At 36.7% G+C, this 24,359-nt stretch overlaps 1 long non-coding RNA gene across 3 annotated transcripts in view; it reads left to right on the top strand.

Moving 5' to 3' along the window:
• Positions 1-1,181: 1,181 nt before the first annotated feature.
• LOC121830427 (uncharacterized) overlaps positions 1,182-24,359 on the top strand; it is a 60,225-nt gene continuing 37,047 nt past the window's right edge. For 2 of the 3 annotated variants that reach the window (XR_013052049.1, XR_013052047.1), the window contains exon 1: positions 1,182-1,380. This is a non-coding gene — a long non-coding RNA (uncharacterized LOC121830427). Of the gene's footprint in view, positions 1,381-18,121; positions 18,372-24,359 lie in introns of all 3 variants that reach the window. The other variant, XR_013052048.1, reaches the window with a different exon arrangement.

Below are 24,359 nucleotides of genomic sequence, written 5' to 3'. Positions count from 1 at the left end.
TGTTGATCCTTATTCCTAAGCCATCACCAAAAAATAAAATAAAATAAAATAAAAAACCATACCAAAGATCTATCAAAGGGACACAGGACACAGAACTTGTTTAAATAATGGCAATACACCAAGAGCTAGAGATTAATTTCAAATAGCAAATCTATTTATATTAGTCAATAAAATATAGTTGATCATATTTAAAATACTGCAATTTTAAATGATTTATTATTTTACTTTGTAGTTATTTTATATCTTGTCAAATTATTCAAATATCCTATTTCATTAAACCTAAACATAGAGCTGATCTTATTGTATGATTATTAAGTTCTCATGGTAATTATTATTCTTTCAACCCTCAAATATGTTAAAATATTCATAAAATAGTGTCATTGTTTTAACTAGACAACTCCAAATATACAAGTTCTTGTGACTGAGATGTTACACCCCAGTACTTTGTGCCAGCTTCTAAGCCTTCCTGGATGTCTCAGTTGGCTGTGTATTTATTGCTCACAAACCTTTCTCTGCCTCCATCCTGTCTCCTGACTACTTGTTACTCTCCTGCTGGGTCATTTGTCTACTTTATACTTTGCAGCTCTCACTGTCTAGGACCACACCTCTGAGAAGATACCCTTCTTTCCTTCCATGTCAGTGCAGCACCGACCTTTGGAATTGGTTTACTGGTCAGGAACCTCCTCAGCTGTCAAAAATACTTCACTCAGGGGAATGAAATGCAGAATAGTATCACTGAGCTCCCGTATGAGTTGAAACCCCCCAACTTAACAGTGTTCAATGAGACCTTTATTATTCCATGGCTCCTTATAAGAATGCTAAGTACACACCACTTTTCCAAGTATTCATCCGAACAATAAAAACATTCACAGATGTTAAAGCAAATTAGCTGCTTTCCGTAAACCAGTAGGTAGAGTTAATTATTTCCCTTCATATACTGGTTGAGAACAGGTGATTCTTCGTTCAGCAAATTTAGTGAATAGGTCAATTTCTCTCTCATTTATTTGGCATATGTTACATTTAAGATATCTTTCCTAGTGTTGCTGACATGGATATTAATGACATGCTATAGATGTGGGATTCATGTATTTGCTCTGAGTTCACAATGGAATATTCTAGAATGCAGAAATGGAATAACCAGTACTTATTGCATCGAGACTTTACCTATCTTGCATATTATTTAAACTGTGAGGAATCAATGAGGTCTGCAATATGAGCAGATCTTTAATATGAACAGAGTGTGTTTGTCTGTCTTCTGTGAGCCAAGGAGAAAAACCAAAAAAGGAAAGAGAAACAACTTTGGTTTGTAGTGGATCATCAGTAAGGTGCTTTGATGTTTTTGCATTTGGAACATAACTGACTTCAGGCCACGCTGAGAAGGTAGGTTGGAGAGGTGGAAAGCCTTAGGGCAGGAAAGCGATGCAGAAGTTTTCAGAAATTCATTAATTAGCTTATCTACCCACATTCCAGAATATAATTTACTCCACAGCAAAACACAGCTGATCCCCCAGTTTAACTGCTGAGCCTCAGCAACTGCAGCTTGCCATCACTCCTGCAGGACAGAGTGATAAGCAGTGAGGCTGAGTACCGTGGGCATCTTAATATTCAGTTCACCTCTTTCACCCTTTGCCTCGGGGCAGCTCACGTACTTTGCACAACCTGAACTTTAGCAGAATTTGGAAGAATTCACCTTCGGGAAATTAAAACTGCAGATCTAGTCAAGGGACCTATGATTACAAATAATTCACACTCTTCTCTTATTTGGCAATAGTTAGCTACAGTAGGGCAGAGGTATAGATTTGTCTACAAGTTTTTCTGGTAGCCATGTGCACTGCAGTAACTTTATTTTAAATATGTCAACTTTTCAGCCTAAATCAAGTTCAATATAGCACAAATAGTTTTTGCAACTTGAATATGGCACATTTTTATTCCTTCCTTCCTTCTAACCTCCCTCTCTCCTTCCTTCATTTTCTTCTATTATGCCTTCCTTCCTTCTTTCCTTTCTTCCTTTCTGCCACGCTCCCTTCCCTCCTTCCTTCTTCCCCTTGATTATGATGTCATTATTTTTCCCATGCTGGAATTGAACATAGGATGCCATGCCTCAGTCTTTCCAGGACCTAAGATTATAGGTGTTCAACACATACCCATTTGAGGGCATAGTTCTAAGAGATAGCATTCAATGCTCACATAACTCTCTTACGCATGCGCGCACACATGCATGTACCACATTGGTGAATGTTTGTTAACTTATGTTAGTGTAAGGTAGATAGATCATTCTCAGAATATATTTCTCCAGGTAGAGGACTCTTGACTGCTGATAAATAACAGCTGAGACCATGTCAGAGGACAGTATAGCAAACTGGCATGTTCAGGGCTATTGCTCCTTACATTTTGTTCTGCTGTTTATACCCACAGATTGTACCTAAGAATTGGTATCTTCCAGGGCTCCCCAGCTCATTTCTCTTGTGTCAGTCTTGGAGAAGAAAAAAGCTTATGTCCCATTTTTCTCTCTGTACACCAGTCCCTTCCTAGACCTCACAAGTTTTAGTCTTCAAATCCTTTTCCATGAAACAGATTAAAAAGAGCTTTCTGTTTCAGAAGCTAGTTCTAAGGAATCCTAAACCATGTAATATCATCTGAATTCTAAAATTAGTCCTTGGTGAAGGAAAGAAGAAGCAAATCCAAGTTATTGGGGAAAATTATAAAGGCCACTCCACATAGTTAAAAGGAAGGTTTATTTAGTGGATGACTTACAAATGAACGAATGGATAGGTTGCGGGGGTCTGGGGAAGGTGTATCACAATCCAGCGGTGTTCTCTGGAGCTCTGCACAGTCAATCTCCACCGTCCAGGGTCCAGGCACAGAGAGCGCGCCCAGAGCAAGCGCTCGCCCATCCAGCTCTCCGGTTTCCAGCGCCTCCCCTCGCCCCGCCTCCTAGGCATGACAGTTGCCAGAGTCTCAATGGGGGTTGGAACTTCCAGATCCAAGTTGGAATGGCTACCCACTACACCAAGTTAAGCTCTTGTGTCCATCTTTTTTATTTTATTTTATTTTATTTTATTTTATTTTATTTTATTTTATTTTATTTTATTTTACAATACTATTCAGTTCTACATAACAGCCATAGATTCCCTTGCTCTCCCCCTTCCTGACCCCTCCCGTTCCCCGCAGCCCACCTCCCATTCCCACCTCCTCCAGAGCAAGGCCTCCCCCGAGGACTGAGATTGACCTGATAGACTCAGTCCAGGCAGGTCCAGTCCCTTCCTCCCAGATTGAGCTAAGAGTCCCTGCATAAGACCCAGGTTTCAAACAGCTAACTCATGCACTGAGCATAGGACCCTAAACAATAAAGGCAATTTACAGCAAGCCAACAGCCAACATCAAATTAAATGGAGAGAAACTCAAAGCAATTCCACTATAATCAGGAATGAGGCAAGGCTGTCCGCTCTCTCCATACTTATTCCATATAGTACTTGAAGTTCTAGCCAGAGCAATAAGACAACATAAGGAGATTAAGGGGATACAAATTGGAAAGGAAGAAGTCAAGCTTTCCCTATTTGCAGATGATATGATAGTATACTTGAGTGACCCCAAAGATTCCACCCAGGAACTGATAAAGCTTATAAACACCTTCAGCAACATAGCAGAATACAAGATCAACTCAAAAAAAAAAAAAACAGTAGCTCTCCTATATACAATGGACAAAGAAGCTGAGAAGGAAATCAGAGATACATCACCATTTACAGTAGCCACAAATGACATAAAATTCCTTGGGGTAACACTAACCAAGCAAGTGAAGGACCTATATGACAAGAACTTGAAGTCCCTGAAAAAAGAAATTGAAGAAGATGTCAGAAAATGGAAAGATCTCCCATGCTCATGGATAGGCAGGGTTAACATAGTAAAAATGGCAATTTTACCAAAAGCAATCTACAGATTCAATTCAATCCCCATCAAAATACTAACACAAATCTTCACAGACCTGGAAAGAATAATACTCAACTTCATATGTAAAAACAAAAAACCCAGGATAGCCAAAAGAATCCTGTACAATAAAACAACCTCTGGAGGCATCACAATCTCTACTTCAAGCTCTACTATAGAGCTACAGTAATAAAAACAGCTTGGTATTGGCATAAAAACCGACATGTGGACCAATGGAATCGAATTGAAGACCCTGACATTAACCCACACACCTATGAACATATAATTTTTGACAAAGAAGCCAAAAGTGTACAATGGAAAAAAGAAAGCATCTTCAACAAATGGTGCTGGCATAACTGGATATCAAAGTGTATGGGACCTCTTGAAACTGAGAAGCTTTTGTAAAGCAAAGGATACCATCAACAAGGCAAAGCAATAGCCTACAGAATGGGAAAAGATCTTCACCAACCCCACATCTGACAGAGGACTGATATCCAGAATATATAAGGAACTCAAGAAATTAGACATCAAAACGACCAATAGTCCAATTAAGAAATGGGCTATATAACTAAACACAGAATTCTCAACAGAGGAAACTCAAATGGCTGAAAGACATTTAAGGAATTGCTCAACATCCCTAATCATCAGGGAAATGCAAATCAAAACAACTCCTGTGTTCATCTTGCTCTATTCATCATACTGGCATTTTCTTTTCAGGAAAAGGAGTAAAGGTCTGGAATAAGACAGGTTTCTTGCAGATTGGTTCTAACCAGTGTTAAATAGATTGCAGCTTCCTAGATATTCATTTGCCTCAGTTATTGAATGATACAGGCATTTGCATCAATTAAAAATAAAATAATAAATCATGTACGTAATTTCTTTCACATTATTTATTTTCATTCTCTGTAGTGCAACTAATTTGCAAATTATAACATCTTGCAGAGTTGTAGCCTCTTGAAAATGGACGTGACTTTCCTTACCTCAAAGCAACAACAGGCTCTTCAATGTTCTGATCCCTAGGACCCTAGAAGACCCTTCCCCCAGAGTGTGACATAAGACTCCACATACTTGCCTTCTAAAAAATCTCTTACACTTTGTGTGATTTGGATCAAGTGAAGATGAATTACTGGTGACACTTCATCTTTTCAAGAGAATCACTAATGTCCTGCTTTTCTTCTCTTTTGCTATTCAGTGAGGGCTAGGTCATAGTTCTTCCTCACCAGACTTGGTAACTTTTCTCCAAACTTCTTTTTCTAAATTTCCTGTCAGCACTACTCTTTATGGAGAGCACATGTGTATAATAACTTAGAGTATGAACTTGGAAATCAGTCATCCTTATTTGCATTCCTCTTATGCCATTTGCAAAATTAAAATTAACATAAATTTTCTGTGAATTCTAAGAGCCCATATGTTCATTTATGTAGTAAAAACGGTGATTTGACCTAGTAGCCAGGCATGACAAAATGATTTAACTATGAGACCTCCTCAAACCATAAACTTAATATTTAACATAGAACCAGTATTTGAAAAACCAGCTATCTGGACAATAAAACAATTGTCATCTTTATCTGTTTCCTTACAAATTTTTAAATCATTATATTATTTCTTTACATTGTCATTATATGATAACATTTCCTCTTGCAAGGTAACATTTAAAACTTCATAAAATGACTTTTGTTAATTCGAATCCCTCAAAATACTAGTTTGTTTCCCTGCACCGCCTTCATTTTTTCCTCATGCATTGAGGCCTATTGTTAGTTTTCTCATGTCTTTTGTACAGGCCCTCTGCCAAACCATTCCACATCCCAATGTTATTCAGTCAGGAATGTTCGATGCTCTGTTACAAACAAGCTATAAAACATAACTGTAGAGAATGAACACCATTTCACATTGGTTAAATATTTAAGAAGTCATCCCACTGTAAAGATTAAGTGAAATTACTCAAAGAAGTTTGAACATATATTGTCCACAGCCAAGTCACAGCAGTACATACTGTCAGTGTGTGTGCTCATCACTGGCACAACCGGAAGCTCAGTGATTGTGAATGTGCACTGACCCTTCAAAAAGCCCTGTTTGTCTTATGCTTCTGTTGTTATCAGCACACACTAAACAGTGCTCTGGTAATCTGAGAGATATTCTTCATCACTTATCTGCAATCTGCTAGTGTTCACTTTTACAAATGTCTGGTCATGATACAAAATCCATATTCTTACTTACAAAAACCCAGGGATATAGTTTCATTTGCCCTCACTCAAGTTTGAATTTCTTTTTGCTATGATGTCTTTATCTATAACAAGTTGCACATAGCTACTCATTCTGTTTATTTGAGTGAAGCAGAGACTGTTTTGTATATATTTATATATGTGTCATCCATCACATTTGATGTATTAACTCATAGTGAATACACTTGATGAAAAGACTGACAGTCTGAGTGTGAACACAAGAACCTATGGTGGTGGGACTGATTGTCTGAAAGTTTTACACACACACACACACACACACACACACACACACATGCACTCACATACACAAACACATGAGAAGATGAAATAACAAACAAATAAATAAATAGATGTAATTTTAAATTTTTATGGTTATAATTTAGTCACAAGCTAACACTGATAATCATTTTAAAGCGTGATGTCTTTGAAAGAAGAAAAGTATAGCAAAGTAAAATTAATAATAAAGAAATAATGATAAAATAACTAATAATAAAATAACTAATGATAAAATAACTACATGATAAAATAATGATAAATAACTAATGATAAAAAATAACTAATTCCATCAACTAGTTTCTCTCTCTTATTGATATTATACAATAAAATAGATTAAATTAATATTTTGATTAATTTATCCAATTTGCAGAGGATACATCAAAATTATAGTGAAGACTTATGTTTTTAGTTTTCTCAGTTTTATTTATCAAATACACACACTCAGACACACACACAAATACCAATACACACACACATGCACACACACACACACAAAATCACCATATACACACATACAATTTCTCTAGATAAGTTACAGTAAAATGAAGGAAAAAGGTATAAAAAAGAAAATAAATGAAAAGATCATTTTAATGGAGGTAAGAAACTGTGGGTTTATTATTGCCATTTTTTTATCTTTAGATGTTATCCATGAGTATGTTTCAAGGTCTCTCACAATCAGCATGCTGAATGCATACCACCAGTTTGATTCTGTCATGAAGCACTGAATTTTGAGACACATTTCCTAAAGAAATGTAAGCAAATGTTTACTCACCTCAGACAGGAAACTGACAATGTACTGAAATGACAATCCTACTGAAATCCAAAAACTATTAAAGAAAAATAGTTTATGGGGTTTACTTACAAAAGTATGGGTGACTCTTATTTACAGTATTAGATAACTGATGGCAGGTTATGGCTCTAAAAGCCCCCAGTCCAGAAAGCGCTGGAACCCTGGAGCTCTCTACATGACTTTTAGACAGCTAGACAGCTTGGAAAACCTCTTCTTAGTCATCCTTACTGCTCATATAACTTTAGAAATTAAGGGACCTTGTAAATTTGGTCCATTTCAGGAACTTCCTGAGAACTGGGAGTTGTTTATTTTTTGGTTCTTAACCAGAACCCTCTTAGAACTTCCTAGTAATGTTGCTCTAGGATGGAATGCTTCAGTCTGAAGGCTATAGCTATAAAACATGGAATTTTAAAGAAAGTGGAATTAATATTCTTCCTATTAATTTTCCCCTGGAGGCTTGTTTATAGTAGACAAAAATAAACAAATGTGCTATAGATTACAAATTATAACATGTGTTTAGAGAAAATTTGGAAAAGACAATATTTTTATTCAGAGAATGGGACAACACTAAATTTGAGATATTTTATAAAAAGTAGAACATAATTAAACTTCTTTTAATCCAGTGTTGGGAAGCGGTGATAGTATGCATTTGTATCAGGGCACCCGCCCCCCATTTTGAGACAAAGTCTCTCATTGAACATCAAGCTTGCTGATTCAGTAAAACTGGATGATTAATAATCCTCTGGGTCCTTCCTGTCTTTGCCAGTGTTAGGATAGTTGATACATGCCAGTGGTCTGGGTTTTTACATAAATGCTCTACCCAAACCCAGGTTTTCATGATTGCATGTCAGTCTCTCTACTAAGAGAACCATCTTCACAGTCCCACAAAAATAGTCAAATAAGAATTTCTATTTTTTAAATATAGTTTAAGAGAATTAAAAAAATAAAAACATGTACAACATCAAAAATATATTTTGTTTACCCCTGAGGTCTTTGGTAACAAAAAGGAAATATAGTTGTGATTCAGATTTGACAGGTTTTCTTTTAACTTGAAAATAATGATGCACAGAATATTCTCAGATAGCTTACTGTTTGTGCCTTAAGCACTGTCTGATCACCCTTTGATTTCAGTGTCTCCAGTGAATGCTCCTTAGGAAACCATTTTATAGTTTAATTAATTAACCTAGCTCATCTTGATGAAAATCCTGGATGTGAGATATTGAGCATATTTTGGAACTTTTAATGTTACTGTGATCCTTAAAAGATGTAGTAAATGCCACAATTTGTTCTATGAAAATTGTTTTATCGAGAAAGACATGAAAGGACTCATTAGATTGTTTCTCAGTCATAATTATATTTTCAAGATAAAGATAATAATTCTATTTGAACTATATAGAAAGATTCAAAACACAACCAAGATTTCATTTATTGTTCTGTTTAATCTTTTATTTAGATTTATCTCATCTATTACTCATATGATAGGTACTCTTGGGAAAATAGTGATATATGTGATAGAAACACTTCTTAACAAACACAGTGGCAACAGTTCTAATTCCAAATGCACTTTAGAATGCAAGCTGATAAGGCAAAAGAAAATGCCTGGAGGAAAATGTAAAAATCATATTACTGTATTTCAAATTTTGATAGAAAAATAAAATGCCCAAAGCTTGATTTATTCATAGATCACCATAGCATTTCAACATCATTACCAATCGGCATACTTTTAACTGTGTTTTTTTTTTTTTTTTTTTCTTTTTTGGTTTTTCGAGACAGGATTTCTCTGTGTAGCTTTGCGCCTTTCCTGGAACTCACTTGGTGGCCCAGGCTGGCCTCGAACTCACAGAGATCCGCCTGGCTCTGCCTCCCGAGTGCTGGGAATAAAGGCGTGCGCCACCACCGCCTGGCTAACTGTGTTGTTTTTAAAGGGATTATTTTTATCACTTTATTTTTGATTTGGTTAATACCTCTGCAAAATATGTTACAAATCATCTATGTCAACTCATTTAATGATCATTAGTAATTGGGAATGAAAAATAGACTATGTGAAAGGAAGGAAACATTTCACTTGAAAACTTGAAAAAAGACCACCTTTGATTCAAGTACTAAAATGTATCAAATGGTGTGACAAAAAAAGGAAATAGATGTATTAGATGATATGTATAGCAAAACAGGATAAGCAATTTAGTTTTCACATATATTAAATATGAATTAGGGAAATACAGTTTATAATCCTCAAACAGAATAAACAACTGAAATGTGGTAGAACCATTTATAGAGAGTGAAACTACAAAGTGTGAGACCATGGGATTTGTAATATATTATATTTTTATATTATATTTGTAATATATATAAATGTAATATATTACTTTAAAGTAATTTCAGGAGGTCTAGAAAGATGAAAGATGACTCAGTGAGTCCAGGTATCTGCTACCAAGTCTGTGGACCTGAGTTTGATGATTCCCCAAATCTACATGGTTGACGAAGGGAAGTGACTACCAGGAGTTGTCCTCTGATCTCCACATGCGTTGTGTGCAACATCCAAGCTCCATTCTCACCCTCTGCATAAATAAATAAAAGTAAAAAATAGATCTCAGTATTTTATTTTCTAAAATTTTGTTAAAATTTGAAACAAAACAGTTTGCTACAAAAATACAACAAAATGCATAAATTTTAACTTTCACAGAGGAGAAAAAGAGATATAACAAAAGCATAAATTCAATTTTTTAAATAAAGAATTTAAGTTAATTAGTCACTATAGGAAATAAATATTAATAATAGTAGAAAATTCAGTTCCTGGTGGAAAGATGTATAATAAGTTAGTAAGCACAATTTGAGAGTTTCTATTACTGAGAGAAATCTGTCCATATCATTGAGTGGTCTACCATTTTGGACACTATTGAAAAAATATGAATATATTGTTTAAAGCTGTCCTTAAAATACAAAGCTGCCCTTGCATTTACCTTCCTTTGTTATTGTCAAATGTTATTGGTGAATTAAAGTCACACTATGAGGTTTCAGAATAACCAAGTAGAACTGATATTATATTGGTTAAAAAGGATTGATTTTTTAATATTTGCATGTTCTTCTTGATTCTACATATTTTGCCTTTAGTAAAATAAGTACTCAAAGTTGTCAGTTTTTTTTTTTTTTTTTGGTTTTTCGAGACAGGGTTTCTCTGTGTAGCTTTGCGCCTTTCCTGGAGCTCACTTGGTAGCCCAGGCTGGCCTCGAACTCACAGAGATCCGCCTGGCTCTGCCTCCCGAGTGCTGAGATTAAAGGCGTGTGCCACCAACGCCCGGCTCAAAGTTGTCAGTTTTTAATTTGACTATTTGCTATTTTGAGCTATAGCTCAAATTTAGATAAATTGCTTAAATAATTTATGCCAATTTTGATATTTTTTATATTTTCAGTATTGCCTTTTGAAATACAAAAGATTTTAATTTTGATGATATCTGATTCTTCAAGTTTTCTCTTATTTTTTTTTAGTTTTTAGACTGTATTTAAGAAATAGGTATTCAAGAAAAATCAAACAGATTTAATATTAATCTAGGCAAATAACATCTCTTTGTAATTTACTGTGCTAGCAATTACACTTAAGAATATGATATTTTATGACATATTTTTTCAATGTAGTGAATGAGACTATATTTCTCCTTGCAATAGATATAAAATAATCTTTTATTTTATTTTATTTTACAATACAATTCTGTTCTACATATCAGCCATGGATTCTCTTGTTCTTCCCCCTTCTCCCCCCCCCCCATTCCCACCTCCTCCAGGGCAAAGCCTCCCCAGAGGACTGAGATCAACCTGGAAGACTCAGTCCAGGCAAGTCCAGTCCCCTCCTCCCAGATTGAGCCAAGCATCCCTGCATAAGTCCCAGGTTTCAACAGCCATCTCATGCAATGAGCACAGAACCTGGTACCACTGCCTAGATGCCTCCCAAACAGATCAAGCCAATCAACTGTCTCACCCATTCAGAGGGCCTGATCCAGTTGGGGGCCCCTCAGCCATTGGTTCATAGTTCATGTGTTTCCCTTCGTTTGGCTATTTGTCCCTGTGCTTTATCCAATCTTGGTTTCAACAATTCTCACTCATATAAACCCTTCTCTTTCTCACTAATTGGACTCCCGGAGCTCCACCCGGGGCCTAGCCGTGGATCTCTGCATCCAGATCCCTCAATCGTTGGATGGAGTTTCTAGCACGACAATTAGGGTGTTTGGCCATCCCATCACCAGAGTAGGTCAGTTAGGGCTGTCTCTCGACCATTGCCAGCATTCTATTGTGGGGGTATCTTTGTGGATTTCTGTGGGCCTCTCTAGCACTTTGCTTCTTCCTATTCTCATGTGGTCTTCATTTACCATGATCTCCTATCCCTTGTTCTCCCTCTCTGTTCTTGATCCAGCTAGGATCTCCTGCTCCCCCAAGTTCTCTTTCCCTTGACCCTCGCCCTTCATTACCTCCACTCATGTCCAGGCTGTTCATGTAGATCTCATCCATTTCTCGGTCTTTAGGCAAAGCAACAGTCTACAGAATGGGAAAAGGTCTTCACCAACCCCACATCTGACAGAGGACTGATATCCAGAATATATAAGAAACTCAAGAAATTAGACATCAAAGTGCCCAACAGTCAAATTAAGAAATGGACTATAGAACTAAACAGAGAATTCTCAACAGAGGAAATTCAAATGCCTGAAAGACATTTAAGGAATTGTTCAACATCCCTAATCATCAGGGAAATGCAAATCAAAACAACTCTGAGACACCACCTTATTCCTGTCAGAATGGCTAAGATCAAAAACACTGAAGACACCTTATGCTGGAGAGGATGTGGAGCTAGGGGAACTCTCTCCTCCACTGCTGGTGGGAATGCAAGCTTATACAACCACTTTGGAAATCAATATGGTGCTTTCTTACAAAATTGGGAATCAATCTCCCCCATTATCCAGCTATACCACTCTTGAGCATATACTCCAGGAATGCTCAATCATACCACAAGAGCACTTGCTCAGCTATGTTCATAGCAGGATTTTTTTAATAGCCAAAACCTGGAAACAACCCAGATGCCCTTCAACTGAAGAATGGATAAATAAAATGTGGTACATATACACAATAGAATACTACTCAGCAGAGAAAAACAATGATATCAAGAAGTTTGCAGGCAATGGATGGATCTAGAAAAAATCATCCTGAGTGAGGTAACCCAGACTCTAGAAAGACAAACATGGTATGTACTCACTCATAGCAGGATACTAGATATGGAACAAGGATGACTGGACTGCTACTCATATCACCAGGGAGGCTACCTGGAAAACAGGACCCCAAGATATAAAATAATCTTAAAGTTGTTTGTTCAGAATGTTGCTCTTTCCCAGTAAATATTTTTGGAAATTTCATTGATAATCATTTGATTACTGATGCATTTTTATTGTTTTTAATTACATTTATTAATTTATTTAATATACATACCCTCACTCCTCTCCTTTTATTTCTCCCCTTTCCCCTCCCAAATCAGCTCCTCCTCTGCCTACTTTCAGAAAAGGGTAGGCCTTCCATGGGCATCAACAAAGCATGACATATCAAGTTGAAGTAGGATCATGTAGGTCCTCCCCCATCCTAATGCTGGGCAAGGCATCCCAGTATGTGGAATAGATTCCTGGAAGCAAAGGTTAAGGCCATGGCCTGTTTCTACCACCAGGAGTCCCACAAGCAGATCAAACTAGACAACTGTCCCATGCAGGATCTCTAGCTGTCAGTCCAGAGTCTATGAGCTTCCATGAACCCAGATTAGTTGTTTCTGAGGGTTCCCTTGTGTTGATCTTGACCCTCCTGGTTAACATCCTTCCTCCCTCTGTTCAACATGAATCTCGGAGCTTGGCCCAGTGCCTGACTGTAGATCTCTGTATCTGTTTCCATCAGTCACTGATGAAGGCTCTCTAATGACGATTGGGGCAGTTACCCATCTGATCACAGGAGATGGCCAGTTCATGAACTCCCTCCACTGTTGCCAGGATTGTAAGCTGGGGCTGCCCTTAGAGATTCGTGTGACTTTCTCTGGTACCTGGTTTATTTGTACCTGACTCCAAAATGCCCCCCATCAAGATGTCTCTTTCATTACTCTCCCCCTCCCTCCACCTCCAACCCAATTTCTCATGTTCCCATCCCTTCCAGGCCCCAGTCTACCCAGGAGATCTCTTCTATTTCCCCTTCCCAGGGAAATCCATGTGTCACTGCTCCATTTTGGGCCCTCCTTGTTACCTAGCCTCTCCCTAGAAACGAAATTTTGGTTTGCAGGTTTCTATTTCGTTTTATATCTGTTGTTTAACTTCAAGCATTTTGAGACCACTACATTCTGGCGTTTATCTTTCTTTAATTTTTTTTACTATCATTTAGTATGTGTGATTGTATGGTCCTACATACATGCACAACCATATGTGAATATCAAACAACAACTTGCAAGAGCCAGTCCTCTCCTTCTATCATGTGGGTTCCAGGGATCAAACTCAGGTCTTCAGCCATAATACCCATTATCACTGCACATTAACCTTGTTTGCCAGTCTATGTCATTTGCCATTCTATGTGGTAAATCAGCTGTTTAAATTTTTGCATTCACTTAGATGTAGTGCTTCTCAGTGCTTGACTATGTGAGTGCATGTGAGGAATCTTTCTTAAAATTTATTGGAAGGGAATTGAACTTCTTTGATTTCTAGATAAAGAAATATTCATGAACATATTTTTGCATTTTTAAGATTTTTGTTTCTTCATCTAGTTTGTTATCTTTTATTCTTGTTCCATTTCCTCCTATGGATGCATGTCAGTATGAAAGAGGTATATTTATGTCTCTATATCTCTTTTTCTCTTTGATTGTCTCTTGTTTATGATCTTCCAATTAAATAATTAAATAAATAACTTTTTCTAATACTTTGTTCAAATTAAATCCCCTGGCACTGTGTAAGTAATTTTTTCTTTTAAATATATATGCATAAATATATAATATATTTAAATATACATATAAATATTCATATATGTATATAAATATTATCAGTATTTGCCGTAATATTGACCCTTTACTTTAAAATTGGTCCTTTTAGTATTTTAAACACATTATTTGTAAATGGTTAGAAGTATTTTTCTGTTATTCCACTATTGGTGCTTTATCCAAAATTACCCAATATCTATATGATTTCATAGTTACACAAGGCCCAAGATCATCCTGAGAACTAGAGACTTCAGATTTGACCTTTTGATTATCTAACACTGAATATGATTTAAATTTGGGAGAAGGAGGAAGTCGGCCTAGTGTTCAGCCAATGACATGCACTCACTGTTCTTTGTGTTGTCCACTGAAAAGACATATTCTTAGCCATTTGCCTTCCCTAAAGTGCTATTAAAGGTGGACTTCGATTTTAGGGGAACTGCCTCTGAATGAATCTATTTCTGGTTTTCCATGTCTAACCCCCATCTACTGTGCATTTTTGAAATCTTTCAGCTGTTTTCAGCATGTTTATAATTAATAAATACATGCAAATTTTATTTAAAATAATTATATAAGAAAAACAATGTGGAGGTATCTTTGTGGATTTCTGGGGACCTCTCTAGCACTTTGCTTCCTCTTATTCCTGTGGAGTCTTCATTTACCATGGTCTTTTTTTCCTTGTTCTCCCTCTCTGTTCTTGATCCAGCTGCGATCTCCCACTCCCCTAAGCTCTCTTTCCCTCGACCCTTGCCCTTCATTAACCCCCTCACATACAGTTTCCTCATGTAGATCTCATCCATTTTTCTGTCGTTGAGCGGTCCCTGTGTCTTCCTTAGGGTTGGTCCTCTTTGACTACTGGCAGTGGTCGAGAGAAAACCTGAACTGACCTACTCTGGTGATTGGATGGCCAAACACCCTAAATGTCATGCTAGAACTCTCATCCAATGACTGATGGAAGCAGATGCAGAGATCCATGGCCAGGCCCTAGGTGGAGCTCCGAGAGTCCAATTGGCAAGAAAGAGGAGGGATTGTATGAGCGAGAATTATTGAGACCATGATTGGAAAAAGCACAGGGACAAATAGCCAAACTAGTGGAAACACATGAACTATGAACCAATAGCTGAGGAACCCCCAACTGGATCAGGCCCTCTGGATAAGTGAAACAGTTGATTAACTTGAACTGTTTGGGAGGCCTCCAGGCAGTGGGACCAGGACCTGTCCTTAGTGCATGAGCTGGCTTTTTGGAACCTAGGGCCTATGCTGAGACATTTTGCTCAGCCTGGGTAAAGGAAGGAGGGGACTGCGCCTTCCTGGACTGAATCTACCAGGCTGAGCTGAATCTCCAGGGGAGTCTTTGCCTTGGAGGAGATGGGAATGGGGGGTTTGCTGGGAGTAGGGCAGGTGGGAGTGTAGGAGGAGGGAGGACAGGGGAATCTGTGGCTGATATGTAAAATTAAATTAAATTATAAAATAAAAAAGTAAGAAAAACAATGAAGTTATTTATTAAAGAATCTTTACAAAGTACAAGACTACATGGCTTTTATGTGAATAAAGTTATAACACAATTAGGACACTGTAACATCAATTCAAACTGGTCTTAACAAGATATCTGTTCTTAAGCCAGATATCAGAGAAAATGCTGAAAGTTCAGGGAAGTAAAGCAGCCACCGTAACCTCTTATCTCCACTACTGCTCAGATTGGAAAAAAGAGCCAAGCTTCTGTCTCCACCATGCCTTATCACTTCCTCTCATCACCCAGCCATATCACTTCCTGTTTTCTCTCAATGCTGGGAATAAAAGTGTGTGCCTCCAGTGTCGGGCTTCTATGGTTAACTAGCAGCTGCTTCTGTCCTCTGATCTCCAGGCAAACTTCATTTGTTAGAGCACAAACCAAGTATCACCATATTCCCCCCTTTTTTTTTTTGTCTAAAATAAAAAAGAGGTTATAACTAACATAAGAAAAACTATATACAATGAGTACAATAACTATGTACAGGCAATAATTACATCAACAATGTCTAGCTCATAAACATTTGACAAATTCAGAGAAAATACTCCATTATCTATTCTATTTTGGTGATTTCAAAAGAATGTACCTAATTCAGTTTCTGTTCTAACTTGCATTACCAAAGCTATATTTTAATATCTACTAGCCCTATACAATTTCCAACTCATTATTGAATGTCTTTTCTGAATATGGTGACAAGGAAAACTATAACTATAAAGTCTTCAACTCCATCTGAGACCTGAGAAGGAAATAATATTACCTGATTAAGCAAGAAGTGCAAGTTAGCAACTTCCAAAAAATGTAAGAAATGACAGAAACATCTGGCTGCTAGGATAGTCACCCTGATTCCTTTGCAACATTAGGGCATCTGTCTTCGGCCTATAGGTCTAGAATATTTGAGAGACTTATCTGTGAAGCAGGATTTTCTGAAAGGTTGTTCTACCTTGTCTTGGCAAAGTTCAGCAATCCTTTCTTTTGTGTCCTGTTTGTCCCATTTGGACACCATACTGTCAGCAGTATGAGGCAAGGGCATTTTCTTGCCTGATGGCCAACTTTTGCCATGAAGAAAGTAAACTCCATATGGAGTTTCTTTGATGCCCATATAAATTATTTATCCTCTCATTTAATTGTTCTATTATCAAACCATCCAATGTATTATCATACAGAGACATTACTCCCCTCCCTCTGTTATATAGTGTTTTCCATTTTTTAATATGAGGGGAAAAGACTCTCTTTTAACTAATTCCTCCCTTTAAAAAAGTCAATTGTCTCACCAAATCTGCCAATGATAACCATGAAGATGTTAGGCTGACAGCTTTGGCATAGGACAGTAGAAGACAAAGTGGGTATCAAGGAAGCTTCATAGTGTGGCAGCAGCCTGATGAGAGGGTCCAGGGAATGCCCCCAACTCACTGGGGAGAGAAAAAGCCAAAGAGCCGGCCATCTGCATGGGAGGAGCATGCAAAAGTGGCCAACTCCTGCCCTTTTAGGAGCCCAGAAGCCTAGGGAGTTTGATGCAGATAGGCTGCAACAGAAAAATTCCAGCTGGCTCAGAGGCTTGAGGAAAAGAAAGGAAAACCTTAGCTGGCAGGGCAATGACTCCAGCCACTTGCAGCTCTTGCCTGTGCTGGTGGCTGCAAAACTACAGGCAAGTGGCTTTTTAATGAATTCATGTCCTAAAAGATGGATGCCAGATGTAGCACAAATCTAAATTGGTCTTAATAATAAAAGCCTGGAGCCACATATTAGGGTAATGTTGAAAGATCCAAGAGACAAATGAGCAAGCCACAGCCACCTCTTACCTAGCCAGCTCCTCAGCCTGAAAAGAGGTGGAACTCCCATCTACACCCTGTCTTATCATTTCCTCTCTCTGCCTAGTCATATCATTTCTCGTTTCCTCCTTCCAAGTGCTGGGATTAAAGGTGTGTGCCACCACTGCCTGGCTTCTATGGTTAACTAGTAGCTATCTCTTCCCTCTGATCTCCAGGCAAGCTTTGAAGACAGACCCATGAAAATGAAAAGTTCACAAAAATGAAAAGAGAAATAGAATCATAACACAAAATCGAATCAGAATATGTTGTGTATTTAATGTACAAGTATATTCAATTCATGATATATAAATATCCAGTGGAGGAATTACAAAGATTTATATTGAATCCTAAAATAGACCTTGCTTAATTTTATTTTATTCCCTCACCTTTAAACTAATGGAAATCCTAATAAACATAAGGCATAGTCAAATACGTCTGCTGAGAACACATGTCTCAAATGTAGGTGTTATTTAAGTATGTTATTTTCTTTTATGGTGAGAGGTTTACTACATGAAATAAAGATTCATAAATTTAAAGATTTTTTTAAATTATGAAAAATGTTAACTTTTATGCATTTTTGGATATCTTGTTTGCTTTTCTTCTCTTCTGTGCCAGGGAGTAAAAGTCAAAGAATTCCTCAGATTTGCTGTAACTCTGCCAATTACTTGTTCTTCTATGCATGGCCTTCTCCAGGGCTGGGAGCTCCCAGCTGTTCACCCATTTGGCCCATACTAAAAAGCAAGTAGGAATTCATACCTCAACCCTGCCAAAAAACTTCCCACTGCCAGCTCTGCTCATGCAATGATGCTGGGGCAAGCATACGGTGCTTTTGGAAGACATAATTCAGAATATGCTCTGTTTTCTGGTATGTATGCTGATACTTCACATAAGAAAAAAATGTTTGTGAGAGAGAAAAATATAAGAAGTGAAATTTTCATGTGGAGTTTAATTTCCTAGGCCTTTAAAAATCCATTATGAGTAGCAGATTCCCATTGAGAGACTATCTGGACCCTAGTGAGGAAAATAAATATAAACTATAGTACTTTGAGTTTTTAAAAACTTTTTTTTTCCTACACAGTAAGCTTGTATAGAAAATGACTTCATTTTGAAAATGGTAAAAACGAAGAAGCCATCCTTCTAAAACATTATAGAAAGCCCAGATGAGAGTTGGTTACTGAACTAGTGAAGTGGGTCTTCAGAAAGTCCCCTCCACATTCAGTGTTGAGAAGTGTGACTCAGGACACACTGTGGAGACTGTGGAAGTGCTCTGTTGAGATAAAAACATCAGGAGGAAACACTGATTCACAAACATTCCCTCTGTTCACTGCAAGTGAGCTTCACTGAGCTTCTTCCTGTTTTCCCCAGATATTCCAAATGTGATGTAATTTCATAGACTTACTATGATTCTTGCCTTGCTTGGAATTCTCTTCTAATCTATTGGTGATATTTTACTTCCTTCTTGTGATTTTGCTCAAAGGTCTTCTTCAAAATGTGGTGTCTACTAAGTTCTCTGTATAATATTCCAAACTACTTCACTATCTGTTCCTGTGTGAATGTTTTTTTTCTTTCTTTTCTTTTCTTTTCTTTTTTTTTTAATGAAGCAGTGTCTGCAGATACTAATTGACTGAATAGAATTTCAGGACTGAAGAGATTGGAGCGTTGCAAGTCCAGAGCCTAAATACCTTATCTTGTGCTAAGTTATAGCCCTCCAGAATAGCCACTCTTTGCCTCTCTATGGGGGAGGAGGAATTAACATCTTGTGAGTAAAAAAATATAAAAGCTTTGGATCTATTGACTTAGCAGACCACTAGCTTTTACCAAGTCAAAACCTGTGTATTTCATCAGATAGAATCTACATCCTTGAGAAATGTTTAGGGCATCTTAGTGTAATTGCCTCTCTGAGGTACCTACTAAAGTATTTTCAACTTGCCTTTGTTTATAGTGTTATATGTACTATAAAACTCTGAAAATGCTTGCACATTGGAACATAGAATTGGGGTCATTTAAATCTGTGTTCCTGGTGTATGGTCACTCAAAAATGGCTAAAGAATTAACTATCTCCTATCTCCTTTAAAATAAAAGTTATGGTTTTTGTATCGACCCTGTAAGCTTATTAACTGTATGCAAATTTTCACTCTGAATGTATAATGTTTTTCTTATCATGTACCTATTTGCTATATAAATATTATTTCTACTTTGTTTCTGGATTCTAAAATCACCTAAGTTTCATTATATAAAGAAGCCTACATAAAACAATTCCTGACAATAAGAAATTTGTCACTACTGGTCAAGTAAATAAAATGCCTATCTTATAGATTGACTTTATCTGATTTAACAGAAACATTTTCTACAATTTAATCCATTTTCTCTCTGTGGCTTAGAGAAAGCCACTTAATTAATCACATTTATTGTTTTTCTCTATTTAAACTGGTGAGAATTACTCAAATCATCTTTAAAACCTCCATTTATCTTAACAGCGCAATGAGCTATCAGTTGTCTAGAGCAATACACAGGTATATTCAAATATCTTTTATTTAATTTAAATTCAGTTACTGTTAAAATTACTCAAATTGTGGTTCAGTGTCTCCCCTTTCTTAATTTTCTACTGTTATATTTCTTTTAGACATTCAATATATTTAAGTTACATTTAATCCTTTTATTCTTATTTGATGTTCTTAGTCTAGGGACTTGTCTTTGATATAATTGCAATAATTTAAAATATCTTACTTGTAGGCACATTCATTGAGTTTCTTAGTTGGTTATTTTGTGATTTTTATTAGGCTTCTCTGTTACATAGACACTACAGTAAAGATAATTTGCCAAAATTAAAATGAGAAAACATACTCCTATATAAGGACACAGAGAGACATAGTTCAGAGCTATAATACAGCTTTATTGATGTCTGTATCATTAGTTAGGACAAAGGTGATTTGTGCAGATACAAAACCGGGTACATTTCCACCTTGCTAATTTTATGTTAAAATGCTGAATCTCTTTCTAACAGTATCTACAATATTTAGAAATAATTCCTTTCTATCTTTGTCATAACCCCTCTCTCTACTGTGGTATCACAGATTTAACATAGGGATAATGCTTATTTTTTTCTGCAGATCAGTGTAGCTAATACTATTTGTCATGAAGTATTTTAGAAGATTTGCTGCTGGCTGAAATGGTTAACAAGATTAAATGAAAACTTTTTTTTCATTTTATCTGCTTTTTCTCTGAAACTTAGTGTAAAACAATTCATCATTTCTTCGTATTTCCTCTCTCTGAACTGGAAGGATTTAACTTAAGTTAAAGGCTTTCTTTAAAAGCTTATCCATTTATCTAATGGCCTTCATCCTAAGCATTTCTTAATTTTTTTATTGAAAACAGTTGTATTTTCACATAATATATACTGATTGCAGTTTCTCCCTCTGTAATCCTTCTCGATCCCCCACACTCCTCCCCATCAGTTCCATCCCCTTTCTGTCTCCCACTAGACGACAAAGAGGCTTCTGAGGAATAAAAATGAATATAATAAAATAAAATGTAATAAGATAAAACAATAATTGAATGTATTACAGTAGGACAAAGCAATCAAAAAGAAGGAAAACAGCCGAAGAAAAAGGAAATTAAATAAATATAGACACAGAGCCCCACTTGTTTACACACTCAACAATCCCATAAAAACACTTAACAAGAAGCCATAATATATACACACAAAGGACCTGCAGGGTAATAAGAGAGAAAAGAAATTCATATATATAAATTTTAATATATATATAAATATATATTTGATGATTTTTAAATATATATGATAATTTTAAAAATAAGGAAAAACCCTGACATGATATAATAAGAAAAAGAACTTCTAAAGATGCCATTGAGTTCATTTTCTGTTGATCATATCACATACTGCTGAGCATGCAGCCTACGCTTAGGAGTGGTTTGTTTCCCCAGTGAAATTAAATTTTCTGTTGCAAGTGATTATCAATTGGTGATTGCTTCTAGTTAGGGATAAGGCCATTTGTCCACTTCTCCATATATCCTGGACTACCTAGTCTTAGGATCTTGGTCACCTGCTTTCAGATATGGGTTCCATTTTATGGAGTAGGTCTTCAGTCATTCAGGATGATTTTTTTTCTAGTTCTATGCATTAATGTGTGATTTTAATTATTTGACTATTTTTAATGACTGAGTAATACTCCATTGAGTAAATGTACACCAATGTGTATTGTACAAAAATTCATTCATCTGTTGACAGACATCTAACGTGTTTACAAATTCTAGATATTATGAATAATGAAGCAATGAACATGGTCGAGCAAGTGTCTCAGTGGAAGAATGAAGGATCTTTTGGGTGTACGACCATGCATAGTATAACTGGATCTTGAGTTATGTCTATTTCCATCTCCCTGAGAAACCACCACGCTGATTTCTATAATGGCTGTATGAGTTTACACTCTCACCAGCAAAAGATGAGTAACTCCATTACTCCACATCCTCAGTGCATGAGCTGTCACTTATTTTAGTGTTCCTTGTCATTCTGATGGGTATAAAATAAAATCTCAAAGTAGTTTTGGTTTGCATTTCCTTGATGACTGACGACATTGTTGATCATTTCATTAAAGGTTTCTTAGCCATTTAAGAGTCCTCTTTTCATTTGGTTATTTGTCCCTGTGCTTTATCCAACCTTGGTTTCAACAATTCTTGCTCATAAATTAATGGAAACACATGAACTATGAACCAAAGGCTGAGGGGCCCCCAACTGGATCAGGCCCTCTGAATAGGTGAGACAGTATATTGGCTTGATCTGTTTGGGAGGCATCTGGGCAGTGGTACCAGGTCCTGGGCTCATTGCATGAGTTAGCTGTTTGAAACCTGGGATTTATGCAGGGACGCTTGGCTCAATCTGGGAGGAGGGGACTGGACCTGCCTGGACTGAGTCTATCAGGTTGATCCCAGTCCTCGGAGGAGACCTTGATCTGGAGGAGGTGGGAATGGGGGATGTGCTGGGGGGAAGGGGAGGGGGCAGGAAAAGAGAGAACAAGGGAATCTGTGGCTATTATGTAGAACTGAATAGTATTGTAAAATAAATACAAAAAAAAGAGTCCTCTTTTCAGCATTATCTGTCTATATCCATATCTCAGTTTTTAGTTATTTGTTTCATGGCTTTCTGACTTTTTTTAGTTCTTATTATATTATGGATACTAGCCTTGTATTAGATGTGTAGTTGGTAAAAATATTTTCTTATTCTCTAGGCTGACGCATTGTCTGAATGATGGTGCCCACTGCTTTAAAGAAGCCTTCAGTTTCATGAGGTTCCATTTATTAATTGTTCATCTTAGTGACTGTGCTAATGGTGCAATTCTGTTCAGAACAGGTAATTCTGTGCCAGTGAGTTCAAGGCTATTCCCTGCTTTCTCTTCTATCAGATACAGCTTGTCCCACAGATTTATGTTGAGAGTTTTGATCCATTTGGGTTTTAGTTTGAGAAAGGATGATAAGTTTATGTCTATTTGGATTCTTCTACATACCGCCTTGCCAGTGGCCAGCACCCTTTTTGAAGATGCTGTCTTTTTTACAATGTGTGTTTCTGACTTCTTTCTCAAAAATCAGGTGTCCAGGGGTGTGTGAATTTATTTCTGGGTCTTTAGTTTTATTCCATTGACTGTTTTTGTGTCATTGCCATACTGTTTTTATTACTACAGCTCTGTAGTACAACTTGAAATAGGGATGGTAATACCTCCAGCCGTTCTTTTGCTATTGAGACTTGTTTTAGCTAGCCTAGTTTTGGGGGGAGAGAAGGGTTTCAGTATAAAGCTGGAAATTGTCCCTTCAAGATCTGTGGAGAGCATTGTTGGAATTTTGAATTCAATTGTTTTGAATTTGTAGATTACTTTTGGTGTGATAGTCATTTTCTGGGTATTAATTCTACCAATCCATGAGAATGGAAGATCTTTCCATATTCTGAGGCATCCTTTCATTTATTTCATTATTTCTTCAATGTCTTGAAGTCCTTATCATGCAAGTCTTCTACTTGATGGGTTAGAATTACCCTAAGATATTTTATATTATTTGAGGTTATTGTGAAAGATTTTATTTCCCGGATTTCTTTCTCAGTTCATTATATGGAATGGCTACTTATTTTTTGTGAGTTAATTTTGCATCCAGCTCCTTTGCTGAAAAAGTTTATCAGCTATAGTAGTTTTCCTGTGCTTGTTTTAGGGTCACTTATGTTTACTATCATATCACCTGCAAATAAAGATATTTTGCTTCCTTCCTTTCCATTTTGTATCCCCTTGATTTCCTTCAGTTGTCTTACTGCAGGTACAAATCAAGTACTATTTTGAACAGCTGTGGAGAGTGAAGAGTGCCGACAGCTTGGCTTCTTCCTGATTTTAGTAAAATTGCTTTGAGTTTCTCTCCATTAAAGTTGATATTGTCTATGGGCTTTCGTTAAACTGCCTTCATTAATGTTGAGGCATTTCTCTTGTGCCTCTGATATCTCCAGGACTTTTATTATTGCAGGATTTTGGATTATTTTCAAAGACCTTTTCTGCATTAATGATATCATCATGTTTTTTTTTTTTTTTTTTTTTTTTTTTTTGTGTGTGTGTCTTTCAGAGTGTTTATATGTTGGATTACATTTATCTATTTGCATATGTGTAACCATGCCTTCATCTCCAGAATGAAGTCCATTTGAATGTGAAGGATGATCTTTTTGATGGCTTCTTGGATTTGTTTTGCAAGTATGTTATGGAGAATATTTTGGATCTATGATCACAAAAGAAATTGATCTGTAATTTGCTTCTTCACGGTGTCTTTACATTGTTTGACTATCAGGATAACTTTGGTCTTATAAAGTGTA

The sequence above is a fragment of the Peromyscus maniculatus genome, chromosome 6, assembly GCF_049852395.1.
Source record: "Peromyscus maniculatus bairdii isolate BWxNUB_F1_BW_parent chromosome 6, HU_Pman_BW_mat_3.1, whole genome shotgun sequence".
Classification (NCBI taxonomy): domain Eukaryota; kingdom Metazoa; phylum Chordata; class Mammalia; order Rodentia; family Cricetidae; genus Peromyscus; species Peromyscus maniculatus.
The sequence above is the reverse complement of the archived record's forward strand: the minus strand, read 5'-3'. Positions and strand labels throughout refer to the sequence as shown.